Consider the following 16,944-nt stretch of genomic DNA (forward strand, 5'->3'; position numbering starts at 1 on the left):
GGGGAGTGGGAGAGGGAGAAGCAGGCTCATAGCGGAGGAGCCCGATGTGGGGCTTGATCCCATAACGCCGGGATCACGTCCTGAGCTGAAGGCAGACGCTCAACCGCTGTGTCACCCAGGCGCCCCTCAATATGAATTCTACATCCACATCATCTACAACCACATGGTCTGCTGCACTGAGATTGTGCTCTGAGTAATAAGGAGGAAGCTATGAACTGATGAGGAGAGTCTTGAAATAAACCGTTATGGCTTGGACCAGGATGGCGGCAGTGGGGGTGGTGAGAAGTAGTCAGATCTAAATATATAGTGACATTAGCGCCAACAGGATTTTCACAAGTGGAAGAGTTGGCCTTCGCTGATGAATAGACACAGCATCCATAATAACTGGAGAAAAGAAGTAAGTAATGGGCACAGGAGCCCAGAGGTCTGTAGAAGTCATGTTGGTGGAAGCCTATGGAAGTTCTATTGAGCGTGAGATTTGCTCAGTGAGGTAGGAAACAAGACCACCAGCCAACACTAGGATGAAGAAGGAGTTGTTAGATATCTGGGAAGAGAGGAAGATGTTTGGAATAGTCATCTAAGAGAATGGAGACAATGGATAGACCAGAAAAATATAGCATGGTAGCTGGTCAGAAAGAAGGGTCGACTGAAGGCTGGTGATCATTAATTTAAAATGAGGTGTGCCTTCTTTCAACCACATTCAGCTCGGTAGATGGAGGCATGAAGTGTGTGGAGAGCTGAATTGCATTAGGGCTATGGATTAGCCACGAAAGTATGTTGAGGCAAGAGAGTAAGAAAGGAGCTGGAGGTAATTGTAATCTAATGACAAACCAGGTAAGGATTCAATCCAGGTAAGGATGACAGGAGGAATCGACAGGAGGAATCGAAAAGGTAAGGGATGATGAAAATAAACAGGGTACATGGACTGATTGATAGTCTCCACGGAGAAAAGGTTTTCAAACTTACTAAAGAGAAGGATCTGGATAGATAGGAGGCAGTTTCCATGTTGACATGGAAGCTGAGTTTATGGAGAGCCTTCTTTACACACACTGAATTGATAAAAATCTAGACTCTTAGAAAATGCTAAGTGTTAGTGATGGTACGAATTAATGGGAATCTTCATGCCCAGCCTGAAGCGCAGTGATACCCCAAAGCGAATTGGTTGCACTTAGTGAACTTCAGTAAGCTTATATCCCAATATCCAGCACGCTGTCCATACCCACGAGAAGCTGCCCGCAATCCATCGGGAGAGTCCTGAGACAGTGTTCAGTGCAATATTGCTTGCAGGAGCACAAGGTTGGAGGGAGCCTACCAGGCGAACAAACTAAAATATAGAATATGTATAAAATGTAACATATTGCAGCTATAAAAAACAATATTTACAAACAGCAATACACATAGCTCTTTAAAATATAGGGCTTAGAAGCGCCTGGGTGGCTCAGTCGTTAAGCGTCTGCCTTCGGCTCAGGGCGTGATCCTGGCGTTCTGGGATCGAGCCCCACATCAGGCTCCTCCGCTGGGAGCCTGCTTCTTCCTCTCCCACTCCCCCTGCTTGTGTTCCCTCTCTCGCTGGCTGTCTCTCTCTCTGTCAAATAAATTAAAAATCTTTAAAAATATATATATATATATAGGGCTTAATGAAAAAAAGAAGGAAAAGATGAAAACAATATTTTTAGAGCTACATGGTAATGTAAAGATATAAATTTAATATACTGGAGTGGGTGTCTAAGAGGGGATGATGGGTTTTGAGGGAAGAAGAGGGAGAAATAACGGCACATGAGCAAAGTCATGCCCAGATTGATGATGATAATGAGTTTTGTTACAGAGTAGATTGAATTTGACTGCATGAAGCTTTAAATGGGGCAGAAACATTAAAAAAAGACAAACTGCACTCCGAGGAATATCTAAAGATGCAAATTTTTCCATTACTAAATAAAAACAAATGAAAATAAGTAAATTAAATGTTCAACTCAAGAAGTTTAAAAATGGAATAAATCTACAGAAGGAAGGGATTAGTACAGATAAAGAGCAAAAAAAAATAAAATTTTAGAAGTAGGAAGACATGGTAAAAAATTAAAAACTGTGTTTTTTTAAGTAATTAAAAAATATATACATCACCGATTAGCTTGGTCAAGAAAATGTACGTAATTAGCAATGAATTTGGTAAAATAACATCATAGAGAGAGAATACAGTAGATAAAAACATTACATTGCAAAGCAATTTACTTTTATGCAAATAAATCAGAAAGAAATGGAGGAAATGGGTAATTATCTACAAAAATATAAATGGCAGAACCATTAGGGATATTTTGCAAATCACAGAGCAAGAAATTAGAGGCAGGAAGTCTGAGTGAAAGGACAAGGAGCATGGAGAATTAAGAGGATTCAAGAATCACACTTTCCAAGTCGAGTCCCAGAAAGAAGGTATAGAGAAAACAGAAGGGAGCCCGAAGACCATATAAACAGAAGTAAAAGCACTTCCAAGGCTGTAAAGGGATGTGTTTGGGATTCCCAGGGGCCTTCCTAGTGCAAACTACCGTAGATGAAGAAAGTTCTACGCTGACATGCATCATGGGACATTCCAGAAAGATCCGCACGACACACATCATATGACATTCCTGAACACTATGGATAAAGAGACAATCCTCAAAGACTTCAAAGAATAGAAGAGTCATAGATAAAGAGACTCAAACTAGCCAGCCAACAGACTTCTCATTAGCAACACTCAATGTTAGAAGGCAAAGTTTTAGAGGAAAATTATTTTGAACCTAAATTCTATGATCAATTATAGATTGATCGGTCAAGAGGAGATGGAGAAGGAAAGACTTCCTGACTTGCAAAACGTGAAACGTACCCCCTGTGATCCCCAGAAAATACCCACAAAGTCCAAAAAGAATGTCTTCTTGAAAGAAACTGGAAATTAATCCAGCAAGGAATGACGGAGCGTCTGGATGATTATACCAACACGGTAAAGGAAGGGTCTATCTCTTTTCTCAGTAAGAAAATTAAGATTTACTAAAAAGGAAAAGCCAGCATATTTTTAAAAGCCCCTTCATCCAGATATGAAGTAAAAGAATTTGAAGCTTAGTTGGAACCTCTTAATGAAGTATCAGAAATAGATAATCCAGTTGATCTGGTTGCTTGAAATGAGTCTACAGCGAGTGCTATGGGATTTGTGACCGTGGGCCTGTCTATCTGTCAGGGTTCAGCCAGAGCAACGAAACCAGTAAGAGATTTGTTGCAAGGGTCTGGAGGTTGCAACTGTGCAGGCTGGCTGGGCAAATCCAGAATCCAACAGGCAGGCCATGGAGAAGTGCAGCTGGACTCGTGGACGCAAACCGACGCTTCTGTCCACAGGTGAAATTTCCCTTCTTCACGGGGAGACCCAGCTCTGCGCGTAAGGACTTTCTAGCAATTACTTCAGGCCCGCCCTGATCTAGCACCATCTCTACCTAGAGTCCACTGATTAGGGACTTTCATCACATCTACAACATGCCTTCACACACGCACCTGGATTTGTGTGTTTGATTGAATCGCTGGGGAGCCTAACAAGGTTGACACCCCAATTGGCCATCGCAGTGTGTGAAGAGGCCTTGTAATCGTAGACCACTCTGTGTGGCTCTGCAATAAACGGGACTTCCCGGGTCCTACGACTGTAAGGTCACATGATTGTTTCTCAGCTTGCAGAATAAGCTTGTAGACAAATGATTGTCGACACTTTTACAGGGCAGAAGGTAAATGTCATCAGTACTGTCAATGTCAAGATAGGGATGGAGACTCAGAAGAACATCAAGGTGTTTGGAGAGGGATGGGTATTGTAGGGACAGCTGGGAGTGGGGAGTGGGACTAGAACCAACCCAATCATTGAATCGTTGGGGATGGTGAAAGAAATTGTCCCTATCACAGAGCACGATGCTATGCGTAGTTAAAAGGTAATCATAGGTGAAAAATAGGGTGTGGCTCTCTCTCTTCTGATAGGAGAATTCCAAATTATGCTATTAAGTGAAAAAAGCCAAATACAGATCAATATATTTTTTTGAAGATTATTATTATTTATTTGAGAGAGAGAGAAACAGAGACAGAGAGAGCAAGCATGAGCAGGGGGAGGGGGAGGAGGAGGGGCAGAGGGAGACGCAAAGTCCACGCTGAGCAGGGAGCCCAATGTGGGGCTCAATCCCAGGACCCCAAGGTCATGACCTGAGATGAAGGCATATGCTTAATGGACTGAGCCACCCAGACGCCCCTGGCTCAATATACTTATACACGAGATAGATGTGTCTATGTATATAACCATATATATGCTGAGGATATACACACAGATACGCACACATATATACCCATGAATATATGTATGTTTACACATGTATGTATACATATACATTTTTTTAGAAAAATATCCAGGAAAGAAAACTTTTATTTTTAGCTTAACATGTTTTCAGAAAGGTACTAAGTGGACAAAGAGAAACTTGTATTTTTCACTTTTGGTCCTATTTGAATATATTTTTTTAAAGATTTTATTTATTTATTTGACAGAGATAGAGACAGCAGCGAGAGAGGGAACACAATCAGGGGGAGTGGGAGAGGAAGAAGCAGGCTCATAGCAGAGGAGCCTGATGTGGGGCTCGATCCCTTAACGCCGGGATCACGCCCTGAGCCGAAGGCAGACGCTTAACCGCCGTGCCACCCAGGCGCCCCTGAATATTTTTTTTATAATGTACATGTAACGTATTTATTCTGATTTTAAGGTTACCAGTGTTACCTGGGTGGTGAGATTAAAAGCCATGGAAGATTTCTTCCTATTTTCCAGGTTAAAAAAAACACACACACATCATCTAACAAATGTTACTTAAATATGTTTACCTAATACTTACTGTATGCTAGGCGGTATGCCAAAACCTAGTCATGGAAAGGCACGTAAGAGTTTCTGCAGGGAGTCTGGCTGACTCAGTCAGAAGATTGTGCAGCTCTTGGTCTCAGGGTCATGGGTTCGAGACCCACATGGGGTGTAGCATTAAAAAACTAAAATTAAAAAAAAAGCTTCTGGGGCATCTGGGTGGCTCAGTTGGTTAAGCATCTGCCTTCGGTTCAGGTAATGACCTCAGGGTCCTGGGATTGAACCCCACATTGGGCTCCCTGCTCAGTGGGAAATCTGCTTCTCCCTCTCCCTCTCCCCCCACACCCGGCTTGTGATCTTTCTCTCTCAGATAAATAAATAAAATCTTAAAAAAAAAAAATACTTCTGCCCTGAAGGAGTTCCAACTCAGGTGGGAGGTATGCATATTCAACAAGAATATTATAAAATATTGTGGTATACTGAGAGAAATGAGAACAGGGTGTGACGGGGGCAAGTAATTATGCCCCTTGGAGAGTAACAAGGGTTCCTGTCTCAGAGGAGGGTTCCAGAAGATAGGCTGGAAGTGTGCCATCTGCAGAGGGAGGGACAAGTCAGGTGGCTAGCCCCTGAATGTGGCTTTCCCATCCATCACAGAGTGACTAAACACTTATCTCAGGGCTGCATACAGATGAAATAAAATCGTATCTATAAAAAGCTTGGCATGTAGTGACATTCAAATCTGAGTGCTTTTCTGCTTTCTCTGACTCATACCAGAAGCTGGGAAATTGCACCAGATAGAGGTTTCCGTCCTTCCCAGGTTGAACACCAACAACAATCCAGAGGGAAATGACTTGCCCACGTGACTGGCTGGCTCCAGACAGAGGGGAGACCAGAGCACAGATCTCCTGACACCACAGTTGACGCTCCTTGCATGGTGCCCACAAGCAGGGACACCGCACCATCTCCAGCTGTCCGTGTCGTGATGGGAGCTGTAGGAGGGGCATGGAGAGCAAGTGGGTCCAAGAGCCCCAAAACATAGGTCATTACACTTCTTGATGAAAGGCCAGTTTCCAGTTCTGCAATGAGCGGTCCACCTCTGTGACCCGAGAGTATATGGGCTTTATTTATCTGTCCTACCCTCGCTTCCTTCTCAGCACCCACCAGTCAACCACAAGTGGACGCCTCTGCTCCCCAGTTTGGAGGAGCTACCCATGAATGCATATTCTCGTTATCATAACATGTTCATAAAACCAAGCGTGTTCAAATGGTGTATGCATTGTCATGAGTTCCAATCTTACAGGGGGACTTGGAGCAATGAGGAGTCCTCAGCTGCTCAGTCTGTAACAGGGATGGAGAGGAGAAGTCCATTTCTCCATGGGATGGCATTTATCCGTCATAGGAGCGGGGCGAGCGTCAGCAGCAAAGACATCTCAAGAGCGCTTACATTCGGAAGGAATTCCGGGGGACGGAGCTAATGAAATAATCGGCACTGCACTTCTGAAGGGCCGCCACAAACAAGCTGCACCGAGGAGCCAGCTGGGTGTCTGCATGAGCTAAGTTGACAAAGGGGGCCCTTCAAACACTTCTTGCTGATCAGCTAAATTACAGATTACCCTGTAGAGAAGCTCCAAATGGATGCTTGTTACACGTTGTGCTTTGCAATTGCTCTGTGCAGGAGGCGAAGGTGATATTTCGGCTGGGCCCAGGATTCAACTGAAAGACTGTCCTTTTTACTAACAAGCGAGTGAAGACTGTGGGATATTTCTGCTCTCTGCGGTTCTTTAAGCCTTAAGAAAATTTAACTCTTGGGCTGGGCGGCCAGAGACCTTTGTCTGGTAGAATGCAGGGGATTAATCCATCACTACAGGGCCCCAATTACACCTGGTTATCTAACCACGTACCGACTCTCTAGGTACATTAACAAGTCAAAGGACAGATGAATATTTTGCCTCTTCGATTAATGTCTTTCCAGAGCTCCTTGATCTAGGAGATCTCTGATCCTTGGAGCCCAGTTGATTCCCAGTTGAGCTAGTAGCGTGTCTTTTGTGATGATGTTTATTCTGTTGTAGACAGAATTTGCCATGCATAGGAGGTCAACTTCTTAATGTACTTCGAGAGACCAGTGCCATATGCACATAGATCAGGATATATTTATCCTTAATGACAGCACCGCTACTTACGGAACAGTCGTTACGTGCGAGGCACCTTTACAATTGCTATGCATGTATTAGCTCACTGCATCCCTTAACACTTTGGAGTCACGATTGTTATTATTCTCATTTTGCAAATAGGGAAATTAAGGCGTAGAAGCAACTCCCTGATACTACCAACAGAAGCAGTATATTAACTGTCTATTGTCCCATAGCAAATTATCCCATAGCTTAGGGTCTTCCAATATCAATAAACATTTACCGTCTCATACAATTTCTAGGTTAGGAATTCAAGAGTACCTTTGTGGGCACTTCTGATTCAAGACCTCTCATGAGGTTATGGTCAAGATGTCAGCTGGGGCTGCATCATCTGAAGGCTTGACTGGGGCTGGAAGAAGTGCTTCCAAGATGGCGCACTACATGGTTGGTGAACTGGTGCTGGATTTTGGAAGGAAGTCTCAGTTTTTTACCATGTGGGCCTCTCCAGGGGATGCTCCAGTGTTCTGGCAACATTGCAGTTGGTTTTCTCCAGAGTGGGTCATTCAAGAGAGGACAAGGTGGAAAATTCGAGGTCTTTATAATCTAGCTCCAGAAAGTCACACACTTGCATTTCCACCATGTTCTGTTGGACCCACAAACCTGCCATGATCCAGTGGACAAAACCCCTAACACAAGGGCATGACTACAAGGAGGAGTGAATCACTGGAGCCATTTCAGAGAGTGGCAGAACTTGGATTTGAGCTGGGTCTACTCTCTGCAAAGCTGTACTCTTGACTACTCTACGATATTTCCTCCCCAAAAAAAATCTTGCTGAAGTGTTTGAGATACTTGGGTAGTCATGAAAGAGTCAATGACAATAACATTAAAACTACAACATATTGAGTGCCTACTATGTCCTGGGCATTTTACTGACTTATCTGCATCATTTTTGCATCAGATCTAATGATAAGGCTCAGAGATTCAATGATTTGCCCAGAGTCTCAGAAGTGAAATCAGAATTGTCTTTGGGAATATGAAGTCTGTGTGAGATGAACGAGCAAGTATGAATGGAGAGCACTTACATGAAGGAGTGGGAAGAAGCCAAGGTTGCTTGAGTCTGTGATTGAGAGAAGACTGGCAGCAGAAGGCAGAATTAGAGTTGAAAATTAGGCCAATGCAGACAAAAGAATATCATCACTCAGTTGGAATACCATTGAGCTAAACATGAGGGTAAAACCTACGAATGAGATAAGAAGAAAGAATTCTCAAGGCACCAGTTATACGCTCCAGTGAGTCAAATATCACGTTGACCTCACAGTCTAATTCTTTTCAGCCGAGTGGGCTTATCTTTTTCAGAGACATCATTTTGTGTTTTTAAAGACAAGGAGATAAAAGAGAAAGACAGAGATAAAGGTACCTTGGTTTCTGAACATGTCTGTAGACTAGGTAGATCCGTTTGAGTAAGGAGGAAAAATGTTAACGCCAAATGTGTTTTTCACCTTAAATGAGATTCCTGTTTTCTTTCATTATTTTCTGTGGTTTAATGAATGCGCAACTTTACAAATCTGACCCATGCAGTAGTCGTAGAGGTCAATGGCATCTGTTTGGCACTATACAAGCTGGGAGGAAATATTTGGAAGTATAGGGCATTATCCATGTCCTGGAGAAGCTTGGGTTTATTTGAAAAGATGCATGTGGGAAGCCCTCTGCCCACAACTCTATGCAGTGATTATCTGCGGGTTTGATTGTTGTTCACGGCCAGTAAGCTTAGAAGGAAGATGGAAGGATGTGTGAAGGCAAAGGCAGTGGGGGAAGAATGGCTAGAGGAGAAGAGATTTGAGTCCTGCTTTGGCGATGGTCATGTTTGGATTGGTCCCCATGTTTTTGTTTGGGTTTCTGCAAAACAAAGCCTGAGACAAAGACTTGGTGCATATAATCAAGAAACAAGAGTAAAGAACTATACAATGAGACTGAGTTAGGGAAGGAGGAGCCAGTAAAGGGTGTACCATCACTGCAGGGGAGCTCAGCTCCTTGGAGATCTTAGAGAAGCATGTGGAATGCCTCGTAGAATTTTCCTGAAGGACAGGAGACTGGGGCGTTAGTCCATGGGCCACACCCCCCCATTGTTTGAAGGCTAACTGTAGGGACATTAACCTCCCTGCTCTTTCTGACTGTGCCAGGATATGAGGTTAGTGGACTTTTGTGACTTCGAAGAAAACTCTAAGTCAGAAAAATAAAGCAATGTCATAGCATGCCCTTGAGATGGCAGTGAGCCTGGACTTGCCCAACTGTGGCCAAAATCAGAGGCAGGTGGAGGAGATGTGGTAGGAGGCACACACACACACACAAAATCACCTGCCACAACCAAGAAAGTAAAAACGACCTCCCCCTGTACCCAACTGACTTCTCATCAGCGGAAATGTGTCACATGACCAGTCCTAGGTGGGCAGGAACTTGGGGAGCGAGCAGTTTCAGCGGGGTGGTCTATAAGTAAAAGTGCAGCCTCTAAGGCAGAATGGGAATGGATGTTGGGCAGGCAGCTAGCACAGATGTGTTTAGTGTCCTGTCTAACAGACTAGCCACTACCTCCCCCAGCCCCTTTGTAGAGCCGACTTCCAGGGATCCATGGGTCATGTAGTGTGGGGACACTTATATTATGAGCCACCAGCCAAACATCCCTCCAGCAACTTGTCAACATTCCACTATGAGGATTCCTCTGCCTTCTTGCCCCGTGGAGGGTGTGGAAGGGGTGGCAGCCACGTAATCCACCATTCATGCAACTGCCATCCACCATCTTCAACAAGCCTAGCGTCCTATTGTAATTCTTGAGAAGAGCAGAAGGTAAAGGATGGGCCATCACGTTGGCAAACAAGGGCGAGCGGGGTGGGCAACGGTCCGGCTCCCGCTGCTCCCTTCTGCTACCCAGCTGTTTGACACGCCGCGATATTCCTGGGGTGGATCGCCCAGGAAGGGAAGAGTCTTTAAGACTCTTGTCTCTCTCCTTTTCTTCTCATTCGTCACTGGTTTTCTTCTGAGAAGGAATTATCAAGACTCTTGCAACTTGATCTTCTCCTTACAGAAATCTCCAACACAGGGAAAAAGGACGTGAAATGGGAAATTCTGTCTTGTCTCTTATGCATTTCCTCCCATCCCCACCTCTGTGGGGAAACCAGTGCGTGGAGGCTGTTCGTGGGGTGGCCATGGTAACAGGGTAATTGACATACAGTCTGTAAGTCATAAACTTAATGAAAGTGTAGTTTTTATTGCACTTCAACCTTGTCTCTGATTAAATCAGATCTGCATAACGCGAAGAGATTAAATTTCCGTGTTTCGCATTGTCTGTCCCCTGCCAATAGGAAGAAAGCTCTATTGTGAGGGAACCCTGCCAGGGGGCTGGGAACACCATGGCTCTAGACTTTGCTGAAAAATGTTTTTTAATAATTGCTGCTGGCTGGCTCACCCAGCAAAGCAAACTTTTGAGACATGGTTGGATTCTGGCTCTGCGGACATACAGCTGCTTTTCCTCTGGCAGGTGGAGACCCGGGAGGTCAGGGCCAGGCCTATTTGAGATCTGGGGACAGGGAGAGGAATGGGTCAGAGCATCTGAGTGCAAGATGTGCACAGCCTGGATGAGAAACTCACCTGGATCACTTCTTCCTGCTGGCAGCAAAACCCAACAGGAATGGGGATTGGGAAGGAGTCTGTGCTGGCCAAGGGGAATCGGCCGGGTGACTGTGTTTCAAGCGCTGTGCCTCAGGGTTCTTCGGGGATTTAAGATCAATCGCATTGATGCTTATACTCTAAGAGCTTTCATGCGAACAGGGGCAATGCTCGAACAGCCATGATATGAGAAGTAATGTGACAATAAGGACAAAGTGCTATAAAATTTTTTAGGAAGGAGTGCCTGCTTCTAGCAGGGGCCTCCAAGAAGCTGTCAAAGAGGGGCTGCCCTTAGCCAATGCTTATTTATGTCAAGGGTCCTACAAAGTGCTTTCAACTGGAAGAAGGCTTCCCTCTCTTGAATTTTAATTTAACTTCATCTGGGCAGAAGATAGAAAACATGAGCCAGGAGGGTATAACAAGGCAGTGTTCTCAACTGGGGACAATGTGGCCCCCTTCCCCTTCACCTGGAGGACGTTTGACAATGTCTGGAGACACTTTTGGTTGTCCCAAGTCGGGGGGTGCTCCTGGCATCTAGAGGGTACAAGCCAGCGGTCCTACTCCATATCCCACAAGGCACAAAACAGTCCGCCATCGCAGAGAATGGTCTGGCCCCAAATGTCAGTAGTGATGAGTTTGGGAAGCCCTGCGCAAGGGAGAAGAGGCCATGAACATGTTACTGGTGCCCTCAGAGGCAAGGAGAGAGCCAGCTCAGCAGATTTTTAAGCTAAGCCCCTGCCCCTGCAGGACAGATGAGGAACGGTTGCGGCCATGTCAGGTGAGGAGGACTGACCCTCTGGGTCCAAGGTGTGTGATCCGTGAGCCCGAAGGATGAGCGTGGGCATTTCGGGCTGAGGTGAGGAGCTGGAAGAAAGCCACGCCTGGCTGCATGTTTAGCATTGCTCATTTTGCCTCCTTGTCTATTCTCATGCGCCAAAGAGCCCCCAGCACCGTCCCCGAGCTTACCCCATTCCCGTCAACCTCCTCTCCCTTTCTCAGATTACCTTTTCCTATCCTCTGTTCTCCCAAAGGTGGATGGCAGGTGGATAAGCATGACGTGTTCAGAGTCAGAGCCAAAGAGGGGAGAGCAGGGGAACAAGTTCAATTTCAGGGCCCCATGGCTCCCATTTAGAGATTTTCAGGAGCACCTGTGTGGCTCAGTTGGTTAAGCATCTGACTCTTGATTTCAGCTCGAGCCTGTCGGGCTGTGTGCTGAGCTGAGCATGGGGACTGCTTAAAATTCTCTCTCTCCTTCTGCCCCTTCCTGCTTGTGCTCTCTCTCTTTCTCTAAAGAGAAGAAGGAGAAGAAGAAAAAGAAGGAAGAGGCGGAGAAGAAGGAGATGAAGAGGAGAAGGTAGAAGGACGAGGAGGAGAAGGAGGAGACGGAGACAAAGATGAAGAAGAAAAGAAAAAAAAAAAAGACTTTTCAGCAAAGGAGAAGTGCTGTTCACTTTCTCTAGTGGGAGGAAAATGACCAGAAAAGAAATGACCAGCCATAAAGTTGCTTGAAATTCTTGAGCTTAGATTCTCAATTTGATTTAATTTATTTTTTCAATTTATTTTTGAAGTCGGCTCCATGCCCAACCTGGGGCTTGAACTCACGACCCCAAGATCAGGAGTCCTGTGTTCTACCCGCTGAGCCAGCCAGGTGCTGCTGGATTCTTGGTGTTAATTGTCAGTAAATATTTGAGCTAGTTACCATCAATTAATAGAAGGAGACTCCATGTCTCAAAGACATCAAGGAAACCTTCCAAGTGAGTACCAGGAAATTATGGCATGTTGTGGGGTGACAAATTCTGGGCTGGGGTCCCCTATAATAATCATCACATTACTAATCACTTATATTTGTCAAGCCTTTATCCTGGGCCAGACTTACTGTGAGATCTCCCCACAGCCCTAAAAGGTTAGCCACCATGTCCAAGATCAATGGAATCAGACAGAGGTAAGAGCACATCTTCCGATCTCAGACCTTGGGGTTACTCATGTTACAGGTCGGATTCCCTCTCCTCCCCAGTTTCTGCTTGCATCTTATCCATCTACCCCCTTCAGTTCCTGAGAAATGTAACACAGGACACGCAGGCATTGAGAAGCATGTATGCTGTTCCTGGCTTGGGTTTCTGTCCTGGTTCACCAGCTACCTCTGTCCTTTCTGGGACTGAAAGGAGTCCCCACAGAGAAAAGAAACAATGCATTTCAGCAGGCAGAACTGCCCACATGATAGTCCCCATGCATCTTCTAGTTATGAGGTACACCAAGGAGAGGGAGCTGTCATTCCCCAAAGTTCAGATCAACATATCTGTTATGTCTTCCTAACAAATTACTGGCTCCAGGAAGCTCAACACAAAAAGCCATGATTATGAATATTGCAGGCCTCGTGGGCCACGACTCTTGGGGGTGGTCTCATAGCATGTGAACAGCAGAACAGGTCAGAGGGAGACTCTGCAGGGGCGCCTGGGTGGCTCAGTCATTAAGTGTCCACCTTCGGCTCAGGGCATGATCCCGGCATTCTGGGATCAAGCCCCACGTCAGGCTCATCCGCTGGGAGCCTGCTTCTTCCTCTCCCACTCCCCCTGCTTGTGTTTCCTCTCTCGCTAGCTGTCTGTCAAATAAATTAAAAAAATTAAAAAAAAAAAAAGAAGGAGACTCTGCAGAAATACATCCCTTTTGCAATGGAGGGAAAGCCATGGCAAAGTCAATTATAGGCAGGGCTGGGAAGGTGGGGCTCAGGAGAGCCTGGGGTCCAGGGTAAGCCTGTGGACTGGCAGAAGGGAGATATCTCTGAGTCCCTGTCTGTTTTTATTCCTTCCCTCATCATCATGATGCTGCCCAAGAAATCAGAAACTGATGAAACTCAGTGAGTATGTCCTGAATCAAATTTCTAGAAAAATGTCAGAAAATTGAACGGAGTCCGGGTTTGATAGTTCGGTCCATCACTGGCTTGCCAAATATGACCAATACGATGAGTCCTTCGGAGTTAGGTTTTTGACTTCTGCCAAGATTCCATGAGTATAATACCTGCCAAAAGATGAACAGTGGAAATGGCTTATTATTGTCCCTATTTTACCTTTTAGATGTAAGGAAGTTGAGGCCCAGAGATTAAAGGATCTGCTCACAGGAACCGAAATGGATGGAGGGGAACCAGGCCTTTGGTTCCTTTTTTTTTTTTTAAGCGGGGGGGAGGGGCAGAGGGAGAGGGAGAGGGAGAATCTCAAGCAGACTCCGTGCTCAGCTCAGAGCCTGACACGGAGCTCCATCTCTTCGGATCACCATCCGAGCTGAAATCAAGAGCCCAACGCTTAACTGACTGAGTCACCCCGGCTCCCCTGGCTTGTGCTCTTTTCACACCATCTCAAGTCATGACTTTATGAGGTATTGTTCTGGCCTTTCATGGATAGAAGCAACTGATAAAAAATAGAGATCTACAGAATGTGAGTTGATCCATCTGCTATCGTCTCAAAACAAAAATCTTGGAAGTAAATGAAAGGAATATGCAAATTAGTAACCTACCCGAACTCTTTTCTTAACATATTAGGAAAAATAAAAACCAATAGAAGATTTAAATACAAAAAAAATGTAGGTAAGGTATAAGATGATGTTCCTTAATATTTGTTGTTGTTGTTGTTGTTGTTATTGTCTAGTCTTGGGTTTTCTTACCGTGGTTCCATAGCTAACTGGTTTGGGCCCCATCTAGGAGACAGGATACCTTGGGACATTTGGAGCTCTCTAGTTTGGCTGAGGCATTTCATGGACTGTGAGCAGCTTTGGGATCAGATCTTACAGCTAGTGTTTACTAAACTCACCTCGTCTTGCTAGTAAATCTTATTTGAGATGATAGTTAAAAATATGGATTTCTAGGTGTACTGAACGAAGAAAGGAAAGGACTAACTCCGTGGTCCTTAACCATAGCTGAACTATGAGATGTTTTTTCAATTTTCATGGTATGGGATTTGAGGCAAGAGAATGTTGTGTTTGTTTGTTTTTTTAAGATTTATTTGTTTATGGGTAGCACAGTCGTTAAGCGTCTGCCTTCAGCTCAGGGCGTGATCCTGGTGTTCTGTGATCGAGTCCCACATCGGGCTCCTCCGCTGGGAGCCTGCTTCTTCCTCTCCCACTCCCCCTGCTTGTGTTCCCTCTCTCGCTGGCTGTCTCTCTGTCACATAAATAAATAAAATTTAAAAAAAAAGATTTATTTGTTTATTTGACAGAGAGAGAGAGATAGAGAAAGCACAAGCAGAGGGAGGGACAGGGTGAGAGGGAGAAGCAGACTCCCCGCTGAGCAAGGAGCCCGATGCAGGGCTTGATCCCAGGACTCTGGGATCATGACCTGAGCTGAAGGCAGATGCTTAATTGACTGAGCCACCCAGGAGCCCCAAGAGAATGTTTTTAAGCTCTTGGGTGATAACATGGAGCCGCTAGGGTTGATGATAATGGGCTTAACCTCACTGTATCGATCCATGTCTATCCTCTGGGTAGTGTCCTTGTTCCCAGCAAATGCCCACCACACTTTTTCTGCCCCTGGAGGAGAAGCCTATACATTAGGGTATAAAACAGTTGTCTTTATTCCTTGCATCAATAACCAGTCTCATGTTGAGTCTGTATCAAAAGTGTTCCCTCCCTGGCAAGGCAGGTGACCATCTAGTGACAGAACATGGAAGGAGTGAGTCCAAAGGCCAGGCATAAAACTGCTGTAACAGAGGGAAAATGCAGGTCTCAAGAAAGGCAGGAGACCAATGTCAAATTGGGAGGAGGGAAATATAGACAGGCTGCAAGCACCATTAACCAAGGGTGAGCTCACCCTCTAAGCCAGAGTCTGCATGCATAGGGAGAGCGAGCAGGTGATCCCTGGAGGCCTGGGATGCTTGAGGCTGTCTGACTGCAGGATGCAAAGAGCCAGGGATGGGAGACTAGGGTTCAGGTGCAGGGAAGTCAGACCCTCGGAGTGGACTGCAGTCAGCAAGTCCGTTCTGTGGAAAGAGGCAAAGCCAAGAAGGGACAAAGTAGTGTAATGTGGATGGCATGTAGAAACGAATCCCTCCATTCCCTCTCCTTAAGGACAAGGTGGCTCCCAGAATCTTTGGAGTGGAAGAAAGTACTTTCCATCACAACGGGCCACTGGGGAGAGGAGATTCCCTTTGGAAGCTTAGAGATACCCCAGAAAGCAGGCCAAAAAGAATTTGCCACTGTCTGCCTGGTAATCTCAAGTTGCTGTCCCCGGCCTCCCAGTCAAAGGCTCTTCGCTGACACGTCCTCCCAGTTTGACCTTGGGAGGTGTAAAGAAAAGACTCCTCTGTGTTCTGTCTATTCACAGAATACTCTCCATGCTCCTGGTTACCAAACGCGTGTGGGTTTTCCCCACACCAAGCAATTCTCCAGTTCTCTGACACCAGCTGCGTGTCCCACAATGTAACCAAAGCCTGACACTATTTGCCTGGAGATGGTGCCCACCCCTCAGGTCAACAGCTCAGTCCCACAAGGTGGCTCCCACTTCTTACACAGGTCGCAAGACATGGCTGCCACCCAGGCTCTGCACCAGGCGTCCTCACGCCCCCCTCCCTGGGTGTGATCGCTTGCTAGAATGGCTCACAGAACTCAGGAACAACCATTCACCTCCTAGATTACCGGGGTCTTACAAAGGATACGACTCAGCAGCCAGCAGATGACAGAGATGCACGGGGCAAGGGGTCAGGGATGGAGCATGGAGCTTTCCCACCCTCTCAGGACCCCCACCTGCCAGCACCTCCCTGCACTGACCAATCCTGAAGCTCTCTGAGCCCCTTCGGTTAGGACTTGCCCATGAAATACAGCAAAACCATGCGAGGTGAGATGATCTTCCCAAAGCATATTCCAGAAAACCAGCGAGACAGACATTGCAATCCCCGGAGCCCCCAGACGCACCCAGGATCCTCCTCTTTCCATTTTCTTCGGTTGGTTCCATGGGATGCATGTCACTGGCATCCTTCTGACGTCTTCCGTGCACTCACAGGGCTTCTCCCCAGGGAGGCCCACCGCACGGTCTCAGAACCACAGGAGGATTTCGGCATGTGCTCAGCGGGTGTAGTCTCCTCGGGCAGAAGTGAGCACAAGCACAGATTGTATGTGGGAGTCAATGTTCTCTCGGTGTCTACTCTAAATATTCATCGTTCCAAGAGAGGGAAATGAATGGGGATTCCTGAACCATGCTTGAGCTGAAACAAAACAGTTAACCGAAGTCACGGGACCTCGGGAGGGGTTTTCTTTTGCTCTTTTTACCCCTATGATCCGTGGGCTAATCAGTGGGCCAGTCACCTACTGTTTGCTGGCGCACCCTGTCCCTAGCCTTCC

Source organism: Ailuropoda melanoleuca, chromosome 17, assembly GCF_002007445.2.
Source record: "Ailuropoda melanoleuca isolate Jingjing chromosome 17, ASM200744v2, whole genome shotgun sequence".
NCBI lineage: Eukaryota > Metazoa > Chordata > Mammalia > Carnivora > Ursidae > Ailuropoda > Ailuropoda melanoleuca.